The sequence below is a fragment of the Macrotis lagotis genome, chromosome 4, assembly GCF_037893015.1.
Source record: "Macrotis lagotis isolate mMagLag1 chromosome 4, bilby.v1.9.chrom.fasta, whole genome shotgun sequence".
NCBI classification, from domain to species: Eukaryota; Metazoa; Chordata; class Mammalia; order Peramelemorphia; family Peramelidae; genus Macrotis; species Macrotis lagotis.
In genome coordinates this window covers 31,951,449-31,970,586 of record NC_133661.1, presented here as the reverse complement: position 1 = coordinate 31,970,586, position 19,138 = coordinate 31,951,449, and the positions used below count along the sequence as shown (strand labels likewise).

The window sequence follows — 19,138 nt, the reverse complement described above, 5'->3', positions numbered from 1 at the left end:
CAATGCAGAGATTTATATTGTTAGTAATCTCTTCTTTCACATTTTCTTTCATTGATTCCCTTGATATTCTTGGTCTTTTTTCCTCCAAATAAATTTTGTTATTATTTATTCCAAATCTATAAAGAAAATTTCTTAGTAGCTTGATGATATGGTACTAAATAAATAAATTGATTTGGTTGCATTATTGTTTTTATTATATTGGCTTGGCCTACCCATGAACAACAAATATTTCTCCAATTGTTTAGATCTGTATTTGTGTAAAAAGCACTTTGTAATTGAGTTCATATAACATAATTTATAGAAATGCTGTTTATTTTACATCCTGCTATTTTGTTAAAGTTGTTTCAACCAGTTTTTTAGTTGATTCTTTTAGATTCTCTAATTAAACCACTATATCATTTGCAAAACGTGACAGTTTTGTTTCCTTATTTTCCTTCAGTTTCTTTTTCTTGTCTCATTGCTATTGAATAACAACAGTAATGGCATCCTTGCTTCACCTCTAATCTTATTAGAAAGGCTTCTAGCTTATCCACAGATAATCTAGAATTTCCAATAACATATCTTTTTTTACTGTCCTAGGGAACAGCCTAGACACCATGAGGTTGAGAGAAATGAAGCAGTCCCTGCCTCTGAGTGTTTAAGTTCTTAGAGAAGACAACCCTCCTGTGTGTGTGTTTAGAGAAACTTGTGAGTTTCAGAAACTTTTAAAATTACTGGGAGTTTCTCAAAGCTCTTTTGTTTATAGGGGTTATAGTTGTCTGTTTACTATATTAAAAAATTAAAATGTCAGTATTGTTATGAAAATTGTTCTGTTGTCTAGGACTCCCTGAAAGAGTTGAGAAACACGCTGGGATATTAAATGACTTGGCCAGGATCACACAACCAGTATGAAGCACAAGAGGGAGACAAGCCCAGGTCTCCCTAAGCTTCTGAGCATTCCTATTATTTTCTATGCTGCTTCTCAGGATGGGTCCTTTATAACAAGAAATTTCAGAGCTGGAAGAGTTTTGAGAACATAGAATGCTTCCTCATGGCAGTCCCCTAGACAGCAAGAGCTGGAAGGCACCTATTCATCCTTAAATTATTTCACACAATTCCTTCATTTACAGAAGAGAAAACTGAGCCACAAAGAATGGGTGTAATTTACCCAAGATCAGAATTAGATCATCTAAAAATATTTAGTGCCCACCTTGGGCCTGGCATTATGAAGGTCAGGACAACCATGAACCCTCCCCCAGAGAGAGCTTACAGTTTCACTAGTGTACATGAAAAACAATTAGATCAGCATTATGTACTGATAAGCCAAAATGCTAAATTGTGCAGTGTGGATAATTAGAGATCAGAACAGTATATAATGAAGGGTAATGATGTGGGCATGAAAGATATCATCAAAGAGCTAGAAAGGGAGGTGAGTGAGTACATGTATCAAGTTAAAGATAGTAGGTGGCCAACCTGTACAATCTCCTGGTAGACCCTGCTAGGTGTCATAGAAGATAGAGGACTGAATCTGAAGTCAGAAAGATCTGAGTTCAAATCCACCTTGAGATATTTCTTGCATGTATGACTCTGGGAAAGTCATTTAACCTCTGTCTGCCTTAGTTTCCTTCTCTGGAAAATGAGAGTAATGATCACCTATCTACCAAGTATATATCCTCACTCCTTTGGGAATCAAATGAAATAATATTTTAAAGTGTTTTGTATAATTTAATGTGCTATAGAAATACTAGCTAATATTATTAGTATGTACTCACTGATAGGAGCTGGGCAAATACCCCCCCATCACCCTTGACTGGACACTGAGGAAATTTCTCAAGAGTTTCGTGGGATAATAAAGCATAGATAGATTGGTATCTGAACCACTGAAAGCAGTATGGGATGGCCATGTTTTTGATAAGGTAGAGATAATAATCACCATAGAAGTTAGAGAAGGGAGGGGTTAATGTGGACTAGTCCCATTCCAGAAAGCCAAACCATAGAAGGTCAGACTTGGGCGTGAAAAAGCTGAAGCAAAGAGAGGTCTTTGTTCTCTGAGCATTTTAGAATGTATATAAATGGCAAAGTAAGGAGGGCAGCGGGTATAAGGAAAAGAGGTCCAAACTGGGTGATTTGGGTTTGAATTTTGTTCAAGACATATGTTATATGACTGTGAACAAATCACTAAACCCCTCTGAGTCTTAAGTATCACAGAATCTCAAACCTGGCAGGGACCTCAAATGGGAACTAATTGAACCAGCATGGAAAGCAGATATCCCTTTTATGTAACCCAGACAAATATTCAGCCATCATCCAATAATAGAGCAATTATGGTCTTCCAAGGCAGAACAATCCACTTTGGAACAACTCCAAAGGTTAGGAGATGGAGCCTAAATCTCCCCTTTGTGATTTCTATCTGTTCTCCCGGTTCCACCATCTTGGATTAAGCAAAATGAGTCTAAGCCCTCTTCCAGGTGACAGTAATTAAAGGAATAATGAAGGCAAAGTCCTGAGATCCTTAAGTCTCGTCTTCATTTGAAGGAGCCCTCATTCCTTCAAAGGATCCTCCTATTTTCTCATCTCCAGACTCTTCAACATTCTTTTTTCATGTCTCTCTTCATATGAGGTGCCCAGAATCAAACACAGACTCCACAATAACTTGACAGGATGGAGACTAAGATAGACTATTGCCTCCCTTCTCTGACTCTTCCTACACACCAAAAACCACTCCAAGATCTATGTTCAGAAAAACCCCCATGGATAACAAGAAGGTACTATGGTCCATGGAGTCAAAAAGAGTTGGATGTGACTGAACAACTGAACATCAAATCTTAAAGTTCTCCATTCTGGAGTAGAGCAAATCATTGCTGTTCCCTCTAGACTGAGTCAGAAAGATGTTCGTACAACAGAAAGGAACAACAGTGTGAACACCTTGTTAACACATTAATACTTCATCTTCTCATTCCTTATTCTTTTATCCAATTCATCATTGTGATTATTCAGTTGAAATGAGTTGTGTGTGTGTGTGTGTGTGTGTGTGTGTGTGTCTGTATGTATTCTGATTATCCTCTCCCTCACTTTGGAAGGGACTGGAGATATTTGATCTGGTTTAGAGAAGGATTAGGAGTTATAAATTAAGTTTCTTCAAGTATTTGAAAAACTGTTACCTAAAAGAGAAATTAGTTGTATAAATATGGGAACTTTATAATTATACATAATTATATTTCTTACCTTTTCAATAAGTATAGAGAGTAGAGGAAAGAAGAGAACTTGGTACTGAAAATAAAAATTAACTTTTTAATAGAGGGATAAGCTTTGGTCTTCTTGGCTCCAAAGGGCAGAATTGGGAACAATGAATGGTTGGTGCAAAGAAGAAAATTTACACTTTAGAATATAAACTAATGAAGAAAACTTCCAAATTGACTGAAATGTGATGCTTTGGAGAACTGAAGTCATTCATCTCTGTGTCTAGACTTCTGTAATAATTCTAACCATATCAGCTTCAATTCAACTTGGGCAGGGCAGAAACAACAGGTACACGGATGAGTACAAATTCAAAAGACTCAGTCATTTAAAGAGATTTCAGGAGGGAGAGATTGCAAAACTTGGGGTTTAGAGGGATCAGAAAGGACTTTATATTGTGTTTTTTCTTTTAAAAAATAATTTTTTACTTATTTTGTTTGTGCATTGTGCCTTGACTTGGGTTTTGAGCACCTTTTATATAGGTCATCTGTGAACAGAGCTCAGGATCTGGATTCAAAGAATCTCAGTTCAAATTCTGTCCCTATCTCTATTCTCAGTGGTGGGATTCAGCTTATTCACACATGTTCTGCAGAACCGATACCTAATCTTATGTTGAGTTTGGTGAACCAGTTGTTAAAATGGCACTTGTGATCAGGGTTCTCTCTAAGGTGGGTGCCTGGGCAGCTGCCCAATGTGGAAATCACAAATTTGCATTCCTTATTCTTTTATAAACTTCATCTGTGCAAAAGCATTTTCTAAGTTCCTGTAGTAATGTTCATTTCATCCATAGGTGGAAAAAAAATTGATGGAACTGTGCTAGTAATATTTATTTTATTAATCTCTTAAAACACATTATACCTTTGATGAAATACATTTTAATTCCTTTGTTTTTCTTACTTTAGTAAACAAACAAATAATGTAAAGAGAAAAAGTATCAAACAACCAGGGGGTGACAAACTGTCATTTGTTTCTACTTTGTGCTATACCCAACATTCCCCTGAGATACTACAAGTGTGCTGGTGTTCCCTAACTGGTGAAACCAATAGGAAGCTGGGAAACAATGAACCAAAGGAAATATAGATTTCAAAGTTTATTTTATTACCCATTTCAGAATCCATGGAAGTAGAAGGGAAAAAAAAAGGTTTAGAATAGGTAGAATGAGTTTGGGTTCAGCATATGTTCCAACTGTACTCACATGGCTGCTTTCTCTCCATAAGGACACATTTGCTTAATTAAAATAACTATCAGGGTGGCTAGGTGGCATAGTGGATAAAGCACTGGCCTTGGAGTCAGGAGTACCTGGGTTCAAATCCAGTCTCAGACACTTAATAATTACCTTGGGCAAGCCACTTAACCCCACTTGCCTTGCAAAAAAACCTAAAAAAAAAAAAAAACCCAAAAAACAACTATCAGACTGGTTAAGATGACCAAAAGAGAAAATGATCAATGTTGGAGAGGTTGTGGGAGGATTGGGACTTTAATTTATTATTGCTGGAATTGTGATGTGATCCAACCATTCCAGAGAGCAATATAAAACTCTGCCCAAAGAGCAATAAATCATACCCTTTGACCCAGCAATTCCAATTTTAGACTAATATCCAGAAGAAATCATAAAAAATGGGGAAAATCCCTCATGTTCCAAAATATTCATAACAGCTCTGTTTGTGGTGGCAAAGAATTGGAAATTGAGGGGATACCCATCAATTGAGGAATGGCTGAACAAGTTATGGTACATGAATACTATGGAATATTATTGTTTAAAGGAAATTATAAATGGTCAGACTAGAGAAGCATGGAATGAATTATAGGATCTGATGCAGAGTGATGGGAGCAGAACCAAGAGAACAATGTATACATTAGCAACAACATTGTGAGATGATCATCCTTAATGGAAGCAGCTCCTCTCAGCAGTTCAGAAAGCTAAGATAAGCCTGGGAGACCAGTTATGGACAATGCTATCCCCATCCAGAGGAAGAAAATCAAAACAAAACAAAACAACAAACAAAAAACCTTTCAGAATCTGATGAACACTACATTCACTTTTTTAAAAATTATCTCTTATGTATGTCTTTCCCTTTATCCTAATTCCTCATACCAAAAATGACTAATTTGTAACATGTTTAAATACAAATGTATATTACAATATTCACCTGACCGTTCACTGCTGACGGGAGGGGGTTGGGAAGGGAGGGTGGAAGGAAATTATGTAACTTCAAAATATACATATGCATATGGATAAGACACTGAAAAATCTTTCATAACATGTATTTTGAAAAGTAAAATAACAATTATGAATAAATAAATGTGTACAGCCAAAAAGAGATACATTTCCTTGCTGTAAAATAAAATAATCTAGTTTTGTGTACCTCTTTTTTGTTCTTATTTGAGTATTAAATGCATGAAAAACAAAACTACTTTTCAGTACATTTTTTGAATACTTAAAATCATCATTAGGGCAGAGAACTGGTTGTTAATTTATTTGAATCCCACCCCCGACTGTACTCATGTGTGAGCTGACACAGATTACAGCTTTTTTATCTACAAATTGTGAGGAATTCCTCAGAATTCCTTTAAATCTTTTAAATCGTTGATCCTATACAACAGTAGGATGCACTCAAAGTGGGGATGCAGACATGGTTGGGACACCTACCCTCAAGGAGCTTTCAATCCAATTGGAAAGAGATGCTTCTTACACAAGAAACTAGATTGTGGTGGAGAGCAAATAAGATAATAGCAGTGAATCTAAAATTATTATAAAGATGGAAGGTGTTAATTATTATAATTATTGTGAGGGTAGGGGACTTGGGGTCAGAAGGCCTGAATTGAAGTCTTTGCTCCGACACTTAACTCTAAGGGAGTCACTCCATCTCTCTAAGGACCAGTTTCCTCATCTGTAAAGTGGAAATAGTTACACTAATTCTACAATTCCATGACTGTGGCAAGGAAAATGCTTTGGACAATACTAATGAGCTACAAATATGGGAGTTAGTAGTGTTCTGTTCTCTTAGAGTCATCTTGGACCCCACAGGCTTAGAGAGGATCATCTATTTAGTCCAATCCCCTCATTTCCCAGAAGAGGAAAGAGAGGCTCAGATAGGAACAAGGGGACAAGCATTTGAACCCAGATCCTCCAGTTTCAGAGCTGGGATTTTCCCCCACTATGTAATATGGATCCTCAATCCCACCTTCAACAAGAGGTATTTGCTGATCCCTCTAATGCCAGTCTTCCCTCAATGGTTATTTCCAATTAATCCTTGCTTGGATCGTATTGTCTGCAGGTGGGGTTGTCTCCTCCAATAAATTGTGAACTCCTCTGGAGCAGAGACTGTCTTTGCCATTCTCGGGGTCCCCTGCACCCCTTAACCCCCGGGGTCTGATGCATTAGTAGAATTTGATAGATGCTTATTGACTTACTGAGTACAAGTTCCATCGGGTCCTTCAACACTTGAGGATGGGCCAGTCAGTGGCTGGTTCACTTCATAGAGGGACCTGCCCCATCGAGGGCAGAGGCTGATCCACCCCCAGCATCCTGGCCACCGGAGCAGGAGTTGTTTTTGGCTACAACACCTCATAAAACTGTCTACTAAGGTGTGGAGATGTGGTGATAGACACTGATGGCAATCCTTGATGGACCAGCATTTATCGTTATCATTGTTATCGTGTTTTTCCTCATCTTTATTATTATGATTATGATTATTATTGTGGTGATGATGGTGATGGTACAGTTTGTACTCAGGCAGAAAGGGAGTTGCCCATGCATCAATATAGACACACCCAAGGGAGCTTTGAGGATTAACTACTGAATCACTGCAAAGGCCAAGCAGAGGTGAGGATAATGGAAATGACCCAGAAGGACCCAGAGGAGCAGCTGGGGAAAATGGCCTGGGAACTGGAGTCCAGGGGGGGGGGGTAAGCTCCCTAGCCTGGGCAGTGCCAGGGCAATTGGGAGTCCAGAAGGAGCTTCTCCCCTCCTCTTCCTCTGACTCCCCCCCCCCCCACTCCCCACCCCAAATGCTAACATTGCTAGAGGGGAGGGAGAGAACACTTCAGCTGAACTTTTTCCAAGACTGGAGCAAAGCCCTTTGCAAAAAGAAACATCCTGTCATCATAAGAGTGGCAGATGGGCCACACCCCATGCCAGTCTGTGCCCAAAGGCAGAGCACACCATGTACAGTGGACTAGCCCCAAGAGCAGGCATCTGCCAAGAATCCTTGGGCAGCAACCTTGCCCCCTCTTGGAGGGAACCCAAGGCTGCCAAAGAAAACCCTGGCAGACCATTCACTTCCATCCTGCTTCTGATCTATGCCCATGTGAGCTTGGAAAAACCACCCTATCTCCTCAGGGAGAAAAGTGATGGCCAACATTTATGTGGATCTTTACATCTTTCATCTTACTGGTCCTTGCAACAGCTTTATGTGATGGGGGCTATTATTATTTCCATTTCATAGATGAGGAAACTGAGGCATAGATGAGGAAACTGAAGGCTAAGTGACAGGATGGGTTTGTGGTCTTCCTGGTCAAGTCTTCCTGATGGACTTTTATACCTAAAATCTTTTAGACTACTTAGCTGCCTCAATTTGTGATATCCAGTCTCTTCTGTAAAATAATTGGGATTTGGACTAAATGACCTCTGAGGTCCTGACCAGCTCTATGTCCAGGATCTCTTTCCAATGATTCCCTTAACAGTTTGGTCGTGTGGTGGATAGAGTCCTGGGCTGGGATTAGGAGGACCTAAATTCAAATCCAGACTTGTTTACTAGCTGTGGGATCCTGTTCATTCATTTAATATGGGTGCTGTAAGCACCAAATGAGATAATGATTGCAAAGTACATAGAACAATTTCTAGAACAGAAAGAGCATCATATAAATAATTAAATAAGACAGATTCAGAAAAGGCTTTTAACAAAACATTATAACCATTCATGTTTTTAAAAACCCACTAAAAAGCACAGGAATAAATGGAATTTTCTGAAAATAAGAAGTATCTATCTAAACCGTGAGAGCACTATCTCACTAATGGGGATACTGGAGAAATGCTATGGGGATTAAACTGGAAGCCTTTCCAGTAAGAGCAGGGTTGGTGAAGCAAGGATGTCCATTATCACCACTATTGTTTAATATTGTATTAGAAATGCTAGGCATAGCAATAAGACAAGAAAAAGAAATGGAAGGAATTAGAATAGGCAAAGAAGAAACAAAACTATCACTTTTTGAAGATGATGTGATGAACTATCATAAAGACAACATCTAAGAAAATCATCTTAGAATCAGTACAAAATCATCTTAGAATCAGTACTTGAAGAATTTTAGTCAGCTAAAAAAAACTAAATGAAATAATTAAAACTTCATCAAAGTTGCAAGACATAAAAAACCCATATAAATAATACTCATTTTTGTATATTACCGACAATTCCAAAGAGAAAGAGAAATTCCACTTAAAACCACTGCAGACATTTTAAAAAATTGGGGAGTCTAGCTACCAAGATATACACAGGAACTTTATGAACACAACTGCAAAAATTCTTCATAGAAATAAAGATGGATCCAAACAATTAGGCAAATGTTAATTATATATAGGAAGACCAAGCCAATATAATAAGAATAACAATACTACCAAAATTAATTTACTTATTCAGTAATGTGCCAATAAAACTACCAAATTATGTTACAGAACTAGAAAAAATAATGACAAAATTTATCTGAAAGAACAAAAGATCAAGAATATAAAGGCAATCAATTTTAAAAAAGTAAAAGAAAATACCAGATATCAAACTATACTACAAAATAGTAATCATCAAAACAGTTTGGTACTGGCTAAGAAATAGAATAATTGATTCGGGGAACTGACTAGATACACAATATGTAGAAGCAAGTGATGACAGTAACCTATTATTGGATAACCCTGAAGATTCAAGGTATTGGGTCAAGAACTCACTGTTTGACAAAAACTGTTGGGTAACTAGAAAGCAATCTGGTAGAAAATAGGCATACACCAACATTCATCCTATATATCAAGATAAGTTCAAAATGAGTATATCATTTAGATGGAAAGAGTACTATCATAAACAAATTAGCAGAGCGTGAAAGAAATTATAAATGGAAGAAGAGTTCATGACTAATCAAGAGATGGAGAGGTTTGCAGGAAGTAAAAATGAATAATTTTGATTACAAACAATTAAAATGTTTTTGCTAAAACTAAACCAATGCAGTTAAAATAAAAGCAAAAAGCAAGAAACTGGGAGTGGAGGCGAGCATGCAAGAATCTTAGTGGCAGGTTTCTCTAATAAAGGTCTCATCTCTAAGATAAATAGGAAATTGAGTCAAAATTTCAAGAATAAGAATTATTCCCCAATTGGTAATTGGTCAAAGAATATGAATAGGGAGTTTTCAGAGGAAGAAATCAAGGTTATCAGTTGTTATATGAAAAAATGCTCTTAATCACTAATAATTAGAGAAATGCAAATTAAAACAACTCAGAGATACCAACTCCTATCCATCAGATTGACTAAGATGACAAAAAAAAGAAAATGACAAATGCTGAAAGAACATGGGAAAATAGGTAAAATAGGCACTAATACATTCTTGGTAGAGCCATGATCTAATCTAACCATTGTGGTCTATACTTCAAAGACATAAAATAAAGAGAAAAAGGATCCAAATGTACAAAACTATTTTTAGCAGCTCTTTTCCCAGTGACAAAAATTTGGAAACTAAAAGGGTATCCAACAATTGGGGATTAGCTAAACAATTTGTGGTTTATGAATGTTATGGAATATTATTATGCTATAAGAAATGATGAATGGATAGACTTCAGAAAAACCTGGAAAGACTTACATGAACTGATGCTGAGTGAAATGAGCAAAACCTTTGAACACATTAACAGCAGCATTGTGTGATGATCAAATATAATGAACTTAGCTCCTCTAGGCAGATCAATAATCAAAGACAATTCTACAGTTCTTGTAATAGATAATATCATCCGCATCCAGAGAGAGAAAGTTTTGTTTTAAGTTTCACAGGGCTTTTTTACCCTCTAATTTTTTTGGTTCCCTTTTGTTCTTATTAGTCTTTCATATCATGACTATTATGGAAATATATTTAACATAGTTATACATATTTAATCTATATCAGATTACTCTCTGTCAAGGGGAGAGGGGAGAGAAAGGAGGGTGGAAGAAAAATGTGGAACTCAAAATCTTATAAAAAATGAAAGTTGAAAATTATCTTCACATATATTTGGAATAATAAATAAATTTAAATTTATTTTTAAAATGATGACTTCTGAGAAACCTTGCAAAACTTGAATAAATTGATGAAGATAATATTCAGTACAAAAAATTGTAAGGATAAACAACTTAAGCACTTTGATCAAGACAATGACCCACCATAATTCCAGAAGACTCATAATGAAACATGCTATCTACCTCCACATAGAAAACTGATTGACTCAGCAAAGTGAAGAATGCTTTTCTTCTTTCTTGTTTGTTTTTGTTTTTATTTTGTCCATGGCTAATGGAGAAATTTGTTTTTTTTTATTTAAGGCAATGGGGTTAAGTGGCTTGCCCAAGGCCACACAGCTAGGTAATTATTAAGTGTCTGAGGCCGGATTTGAACTCAGGTACTCCTGACTCCAGGGCCGGTGCTCTATCCACTGTGCCACCTAACTGCCCTGAGAAAATTGTTTTTCATAACTAACAACACATTTATAATGGGTATTTTACCTTGACTTTTCAAGGATGGGGAAGAATAAAAAAATAATTTGGAACTGAAAATATTTGGAAATAATTTGTTTTTTTTTAAATCTCCAGAACTGAAAGAACATTGTACACAACAAAATTATGAATTGATCAAGCTTGATGGAGGCAGCTCCTCTCAGTTCAAAGAGCTAGGACAACCCTGGAAGATGTGTTATGGACAATGCTATCCAATCCAGAGGAAGGAAAAAAAAAACCAAAAAACCCGATAGAATCTGAATGAACACTACATTCACTTTTTAAAAATTTCTCGTATTTTTTTCCTATTTCATGGTTTTCTTTCTTTTCCCTTAATCCTAATTCCTCATACAGAAAATGACTAATCTGTAAATATTTTAAACACAAATGGGGATGTATAACAGTGAGAAGGGAGGGTAGAAGGAAATTATGTTACTTAAAATTATGCACATGCATAGGGATGAATGGTGAAAATCTTTCAAAACATATTTGGAAAAATAAAATATCAATTTAAAAACTCTCAACCCCTCAAAGGTCATCCTACAATCTTCAGGGAGAGATGTAGTCAGTCTTACTCTGGAGGCCAGGCTGTCTTATCTGTGCATGTAGGAGTTGGGATCCAGTATATAGGCTACATGTATTTATCCTACATGTCCATCAATCTATAAACCTGTATCTCCTTGGTAGAACATAAGCTCCTTGAGGGCAGAGAATGGCTTGGGTTTTCATCTTTGTAGCTTCCTCAAATAGAACAGTGTCAAGCAAAGATGATCAACAAAATACTTCTTGATTGAATTTGAACATGGAGAGTGTTTATGGCTTACTCTGAGTCATACAACTACTGAAGTGGTAAAGATAGAGTCTGACCTTGTGTCCTAACTCTAAATCTGGTGCTTTCTCCTCAATGCTATGGTTTCCTTGGGAACTCCCAGAAAGGCTTCTGGAGATAAGGTCCCCAATGATTTTCTCTTGAGATTGTCAGAATAATGCATTATTCATTCTAAGATGGAAGAAGGGAAAAGGGAGGGATGAGGAGGAAGAGCCAAGCTCGCATCCTCTTTGAAGTCAAGTGACTTCAAGTGCAAATAGATGGTGAGTTGATAGGCCATTGGGGAGCTTTTCAGTTATTGAAGGCCTCTGATGGTAGGGAGAGGCCATAAAAAAAAAGCTCACTTTTTTTTGCAGTGGAAAATTAGCTGTAGATTACTGGGACAGAAATTTATAAGAAAGCAAAAGATTCTGTATTTGAAATCTGAGGAGTGGGTATCCATCCAACTTGGGGTTGTATCTTTGGGCAAACCATTTCTACTTCCTAGGTTTCTGTTTTCTTAACTGTAAAATGAGAGGATTAGACAGGGGGAAACATGGTACAGTGGGAAGGGAACTGAGCTTAGAGCCAGAAAGACCTAGGTTAAAATCCTGCCCAAACATTTTTCTACCTATGACCCTGGGCAGTCTTTGTGTTTCCTAAATCTCTAAAAGGGGGATAATAATGGTATCTACCTCACAGAGGTAGTAAAATAGACTGTTAACTTATGTAACATGCCTTGCAATCCTTAAAACACTATAAATGCCTATTATTATTATTATTATCTGTCAAATTAAAGGCCTGGATTCAATACTCTGAAATCTGAGTTCCATGATCCTATGATGTGAAAACTGTTAAGTCTCTTTAGCCTAGTTTATGCTAGGGCTCCCCCTCCCTTCCAAAGCAGCATGGTCCATTTGAGGAAACTCAGATTTTAGGGAAATTTGTCTCTCTAAAATTTCCATCTCTTACTCATAACTGCCCTTTGGGCAATAAACTTAATTCTCTAAAGATTTACACTAGATTTCCAGTTCTATCTAAGGTTAACTTTTCCTTCTGATATTTTCCTTCTCTTCCCTTCCCTTGACCTTTATCATAGTCTGGTTTTCAACAAACCAATTGTTCCATTCTCCCAGTTCAGATCATTCAAGAGCACAGAGAAAGAAACTAGAGAGAGACACAGAGAAAGTGGAAATAGAGACAGAGACAGAAAATCAGAGAAAAATAGAGAGAGAGAGAGAGAGAGAGAGAGAGAGAGAGAGAGAGAGAGAGAGAGAAAGGAAAAGAGAGACAGAGACAGAGGCAGAAGCCAAGAGAGAAACAAACACAGAGAACCAGAGATAGAATTGCCACAGGTGTGCCTTTAAGACCTAACCTTATAACACACCCAGCCTTGGGCTCTGGAAATTGGACTCAAGTCCTGTTATAGTCCTCATCTGAATGTGGAGTGGACGATGCCACTGCCCTCACAGGCCGGTTCAGTTACATATTGTTCCAAGCATTCCATTCATTGCATGTACTTCCCAGTTCCATGAGGGCATGTTTTGTTTTGTTTTGTTTTGTTTTTAGGGCTTTTTTGCAAGGCAAGTGGGGTTAAGTGGCTTGTCCAAGGCCACACAGCTAGGTTATTATTAAGTGTCTGAGACTGGATTTGAACCCAGGTACTCCTAACTCCAGGGCCGGTGCTTTATCCACTACACCACCTAGCTGCCCCACCATGAGGGCATGTAATGTAGTCTTGTGTTGGGCAGTTAGGTGGCACATTAGATAGAGCACTGACCTTGGAGTCAGCAGGACCTGAGTTCAAATTTGACCTCATATACTTAATAATTACCTAGCTGTGTGACCTTGGGGAAGCCACTTAACCCCATTGCCCAGGTTTATAACATTAATATTCCTCTGTTGCTCTCATTTGGCTCAGAACCTCCAAAGGGGTAAAGCTAGAGATCCCCAAAGGACAATGGGAAGATCCATCCAATGGGCATAAAGAGTCTCAACTCTGGGTTCAAACCCTGGCTATGTTACTATCCGTGTGACTTGGGGAAGGTGCTTCCTATAAAATGAGGGGGTTGGATCAGATGCTTCTGAAGATCCTGTGCAGCATGAAATCTGTGGTCCTACAACATGGATAGGGAGAGTGATATAAAGGATGTTAGCAGATATAAAGAATAATAGAGAATGATGAAGAGAAACTTGGGAAGACCTGTCTGAATTGATGCAAAGTCAAAGGAACAGAAACAGGAAAGCCTGTACACAATAGCATTAGTGTAAAGATAATCAACTTTAAAATATTTAGTAACTGCGATGAGCACCAGGACCATCCACAATTCTGAAGGTCTCATGATAAAACATACTGCCCACCCCCAGATAGAGAACTGATGGATTCAAGAGTGGAGCTTGAAAGGTATTTTCTTCTTTTAGGGGATGGGGCTGTGGGGTGGCAGTAGGGTGGTTGGTAACATGGCTAGTAGAGGAATTGGTTTTGCATGACTATTTGTAAAGGTTTTGATTTTCTTGCTTTCTCACTGCATGGGGGAAGGGAGAGAGAGAATAAAAAAAACAACTTACAAAAAATGTCAGAGAACTCACAACAATTATTTCGGGTTTTTTTAGGGGTTTTTTTTTGCAAGGCAAATGGGGTTAAGTGGCTTGCCCAAGGCCACACAGCTAGGTAATTATTAAGTGTCTGAGACCGGATTTGAACCCAGGTACTCCTGACTCCAAGGCCGGTGCATTATCCACTACGGCACCTAGCCGCCCCCATCTCACAACAATCATTAAGCACTTTACTGTAAAGGAGGCCCATTCTGCTCCTGTCCTCTATAGTAAAACGAGGGGGTTGGATTGGATGGCCCAGATCCCTTCTGGGTCTAAATTCATGACCCAAGAGCTAAAGGCCCAGGGTACTGATACTTGCTGAGGAGTTGGTCCAGGCTTCTTCCTTGTGAACTGGGATCATTTCAGTTCCAGCAGTGTATTCCTAGTGTCTCCCACAGTGCCTGGCATGTCTTTTTTTTTTTTTTAAGATTTTTCAAGGCAATAGGGTTAAGTGGCTTGCCCAAGGCCACACTGCTAGGTCATTATTAAGTGTCTGAGCTCAGATTTGAACCCAGGTACTCCTGACTCCAAGGCCAGTGCTCTATCCACTGCGCCACCTAGCCGCCCCATTAGTGCATGTATTCTTAAAAGACATTTGTTGAATTGAATTGATTCTCTCTTCTAGAAGAACCGAGATATCTGATTTCTGAGAATGCCCAGTTTTGGGAGGGCCAGCATCCTTTCCTTTGGTCTTCACAATCCCATATAAAGGTGACCTGGAACAGAAAGACTCATGGTGGAGATGAGAGGGTGGGCAACTGAGACTTTGCCCAGGACACCAGATTTAAACCACGAAAAGACTTGTAGTCCTTCAGTGGTGTAGAACATCCATTTAGTAGGAATAACTAATTAGGAAACCACCAAGTGGTGGGCTGAGATTCTCTTCTCTCTTTTCTTCTTCCTTGTCAGGTCTAAATAGAAGCATTGATCTCCCTCCCATGGACATGGTCCTGCTCAAAACACACTATGGTGGCATTATGGTAGAGGAGAAAGAACATGGGGCTTGTAGGCATCAAATTCCACCCAGGATACTTCCTGCATGGGTGATCTTGGTCAGGGAAACTTCTCTAGGCTTACTTTTCCATAGCTAAAAAATGAAGGGCTTCCAAAATCCCTTGCAACACTAGAGCTCTGATCCTACAAAAGAACTTTCTGCAGATTGTCCGGGTATAAAAATTCCTAGTCTGATCATGTGGAGTCTATTTCAGCTCCAGTGTACTAGTAGTCAGAAGATAAAGAGAATGAAAATGAAGAACAGTGGTTAGGCTCAAATGAGAACGTCTCCTGTTTTGTTTTCATTCTAAAGATGGTTCAGTGGGAAGCATCTAGAATTTGAAGTCAGAGGGTCTGGGTTCAAATCCTAGACCTAGTACTTACTACCTATGTGATGCTAAGTAAGCTATTTAACATCTAAGCACCTCAGACTTCCCATCTGTAAAATAAGGAAGATCCATGAAGTGCCTAAGTCTTTTCCAGCTCTAGTTAGATGCTTCTGTGTCCAGTAGGACCAAAGAACTTAGTGGGTTTGATGTAGACAGGGAATTATGGTGCAGAGGGGAATCTTGTTCAGGTGTATGTTGGCCTCCAAGAAATCCAAGAAAAAATAGATATTTTATTTGAGCTTTGGGAAATCTTTCAGTGGGAAAGAACCCTCATCTCTGACCTTCTCTGTCCAGTATGTCTGCAGCACACACAGCACATAGGACTCCTTCCCACTCTGGCATGTAGTTGTGCAAAGTACCATATTACCAGATGACCTGTACAATCTCTTCCAGCTCTTGAACCATGATCCTATGTTAGAGGTTGGGACATACTGAAATAAAGGAAAAATATTACTTGGCCTTGAGAGGCTTACAGAAGGGCCTGTATATATAGGTAACGCTATACAAGATAATTTTAAAATGTAAACCATTTATTTTCCTCTCCTTACCATCTCTTCCCCCAAATTCGGATTGAAAAAAAGGAGCAAAAACAAACCTTTGTTAAAAAAAAAAAATAAGCATTGTCAATCAAAAAACTTCTTACATTGGTCAAATTAAAAAAAATGTAGGTCTTATTTTTCACCATGAGACCATCACCTCTCTGCTATCATCAGTTCTCTTTGTTGTTTAAAGTTCTTAAATCTTTCAAAGTTGTTTGTCTTTACAATATCACTGTTACCATACCTCTCCTGGTTCTGCTCACTTCACTCTACATCAGTTCATACAAGTTTCCCCATGTTTCTCTGAATCCCTTTCTATCCAAGATGCTTTTAAGGGAAAGAGGAATACTAGTCATTAAAATAAAGACCTTTTACAGAACATGGTCTCTTGAAGGAAGGTACAGATTTGAAGAGGTTGCAGTGAGGAGGGAATATCATCCAGGAATAGCAAAAATTCAAAGAAATCATAAGTAGGTCAGTTTGGCAGAATCCCAGAGTGTGGGATTCCCTTCTCCCGGGCCATTCTGTAAAACTTAGAGTGGTCTAACTCATATAAGGTATTGCAGGGAGAATGAATGGTTCAGTGTAACCCTGATGCTCCAGAGAGAATAATACCAACAAATCACACTCTTGGCTCTTTATTTAGTTGAATCCTTGGTGGCAAAGTAGATAGAGAGCAGTACTAGAAGTCAAGAAGATCTGAATTTAAACTCCAATATTAACTAACCTCTCCCAACCTCAGTTTCCTCATCTGTAAAATGGTTATATTCACTGCAATCAGATGAGATAACTAATGTAAAATGCTTCGCCAAACTTAAAATGCTCTATAAATGCTGGCCATTATAACAATGCTAAACCTATAGTATGGATCCATATGGGTTGTCCCCTCCTTTAGAATATCAGCTCCTTGAGAGCAGCTTTGCACAGTTCTTTACACACAGAAACCACTTAATAATACATGTCATCCATTCATCTACCCAGGAATCTATTTATCTCTCGTTCCCTTTCTCCTTCCCTCCCTTCTGGCAGTTATGCATCCATCATTTCATACAGTCACCATTCCTCCATCCCTCCACGTACTCATCCATCCATCCATCATTGTAGTCACCATTCTTCCCTCCCTCCATTCCTCCACCCCTCTATCCATCTACTTACCCATCGGTGGAGCTATCATTCCAAAGAGTCACCATTTCCATTTCTCCACCCTTCCATCCATCTACCTACCATCCACCCATCCATCCATCATTCCATAGTCACCATCCCTCCCTCCGCCAGGGGGCGCTCGAGGCTGCCCCGGAGGGGGCGGGGAGGGGGAGCACGCTCTCCGTTCTCTCTCGATTCCTTTCTCCTCCGGCCCGAGGGGCTGGAGAGCGCCGATTGGCTGTTAGTGGACTGAAGGCGGGCCTTCCGAGTCTTTCGCGGTCGCGGATTGGCCGGGGCGGGCGCGTGCCCTTTACCGTTCCCCCGCCCGCCCGCCGCTCCCGCAGCCGGGGGCGGGGGCAGCGGGCGCCGGGAGCCGAAGTGCGGTTGCGCCGGGGCCGGAGCCGGTCTCGCTGTAAGTGGAGAAGGCGGCCCCTGCCCGCGGCCTGGCCTGAACAGACCGAACCACGCGGAGGGGGCGGGGAGGAGAGGGAAGCGCCGCGTGACGTAACGGCGCGGGGAGAGCTGGGAGGGGGAGGGGAAGAGGAGGGAGGCCGGGAGGAGGAGGAGGAGCGCCGGCCGGCCCCGCCCCGCCCCCCGCTCTGCGGGCCGGCGCGCCGCTCGGGGGCGGGGCCACGTGCTGGGGAGGGGCGGGGCCACGTGCTGGGGAGGGGAGGGGCCACGCGCTGGGGAGGGGCGGGGCCAGCCCCCCCCTCCAGAGCCGTCCGCGCCTGCGCCCGCCCGGCCCGGGCCGCGCTCTGCCCCGCCTCCGCCGCCCGAAGGACGCGCCAGGGAGCCGAGGCCCGGGGCCTGCGTGGGGCTGGGCGGCTCCGGCATGGAGCCCTGGGGGCCTTCCGCCCGGGGAGCTGAGGCGGCCGGGGCCGGGGCTGGGCCGGGGCTGGGGCTGGGGCCGGGGCCGGGACCGGGGCCGGGACCGGGGCTGGACCGGGGCTGGGGCCGGGGCCGGAGCTGGAGCTGGGCCGGGGCCGCGTTGTCTGTGGGCGCGGGACCCTCTTGGCCCGGGCTGGGGCGGCCCCCGGAGCCCGGCTCCGAATCGGCGGGTTAACCGAGGAGGATCTTCCAAGTGGAGTTCTAGAACATTCTCAGCGCCCCGCCCCTCCGGCCCAGGCCTGAGGGCGCCCCGGGAGCCTTCCTGGAGGGGAGGAGGAGGGGCCGGGAAGCCCCGAGTTCAAGTCCAGCCCCAGCCCTCCCTGGCTCAGGGAGCTGTGCCCACCCTCCGACTCGACGGCAGATCCCGGTGAAGCGAGGCTGGGCCCGAGGACAGCTAGGCCGCGTCAGCTCTGGGATTCGAACTCATGGCCTGGCCCCCAGAGGCAGGGCCCGCATCACACCAGGATTCAGTAGAGCCGGGCTTCTCTGCACTGGGAAGTAGGAAAGTGAGAAAGGAAGCCCGGAGGCGGCTCTGGGCGCCTCGCGGTGAAGTTCATTGACTTCTTGCTCTTAAAGGCGGGGAAGAGGCCCTGCCTGAGGAGAGATGGAAACCCAGGGAGCCGGAGGCATGATCCAGGGGCAAGCCGGGTGACTTGATGGGAGGGGACAAGGCCCCGGTGGGGGGGGCCCTTTGTAAGGAAAAGGACACCTGCCTCATCCTCTGAGACAGGAGCAAAGAGACTCAGACTTGGTAAACGTCATTTACTTTAATTTATAAAAATCTCTCCCTCCCGCGGCCAGACCTTGCCTCTCTCTGGGACTCGAGTCCATCGGCTTTTGGTCATGGGGGAG

The 19,138-nt window shown here is 41.3% G+C and overlaps 1 protein-coding gene across 3 annotated transcripts in view; it reads left to right on the top strand.

Moving 5' to 3' along the window:
• The first annotated feature begins 17,726 nt into the window (after positions 1-17,726).
• Positions 17,727-19,138, top strand: part of LRRC20 (leucine rich repeat containing 20) — a 68,257-nt gene continuing 66,845 nt past the window's right edge. For 2 of the 3 annotated variants that reach the window (XM_074232454.1, XM_074232453.1), the window contains exon 1: positions 17,727-17,810. The gene's annotated coding sequence lies outside the window, so the exon portion shown is untranslated. Of the gene's footprint in view, positions 17,811-18,339; positions 19,038-19,138 lie in introns of those variants that run through there. The other variant, XM_074232455.1, reaches the window with a different exon arrangement.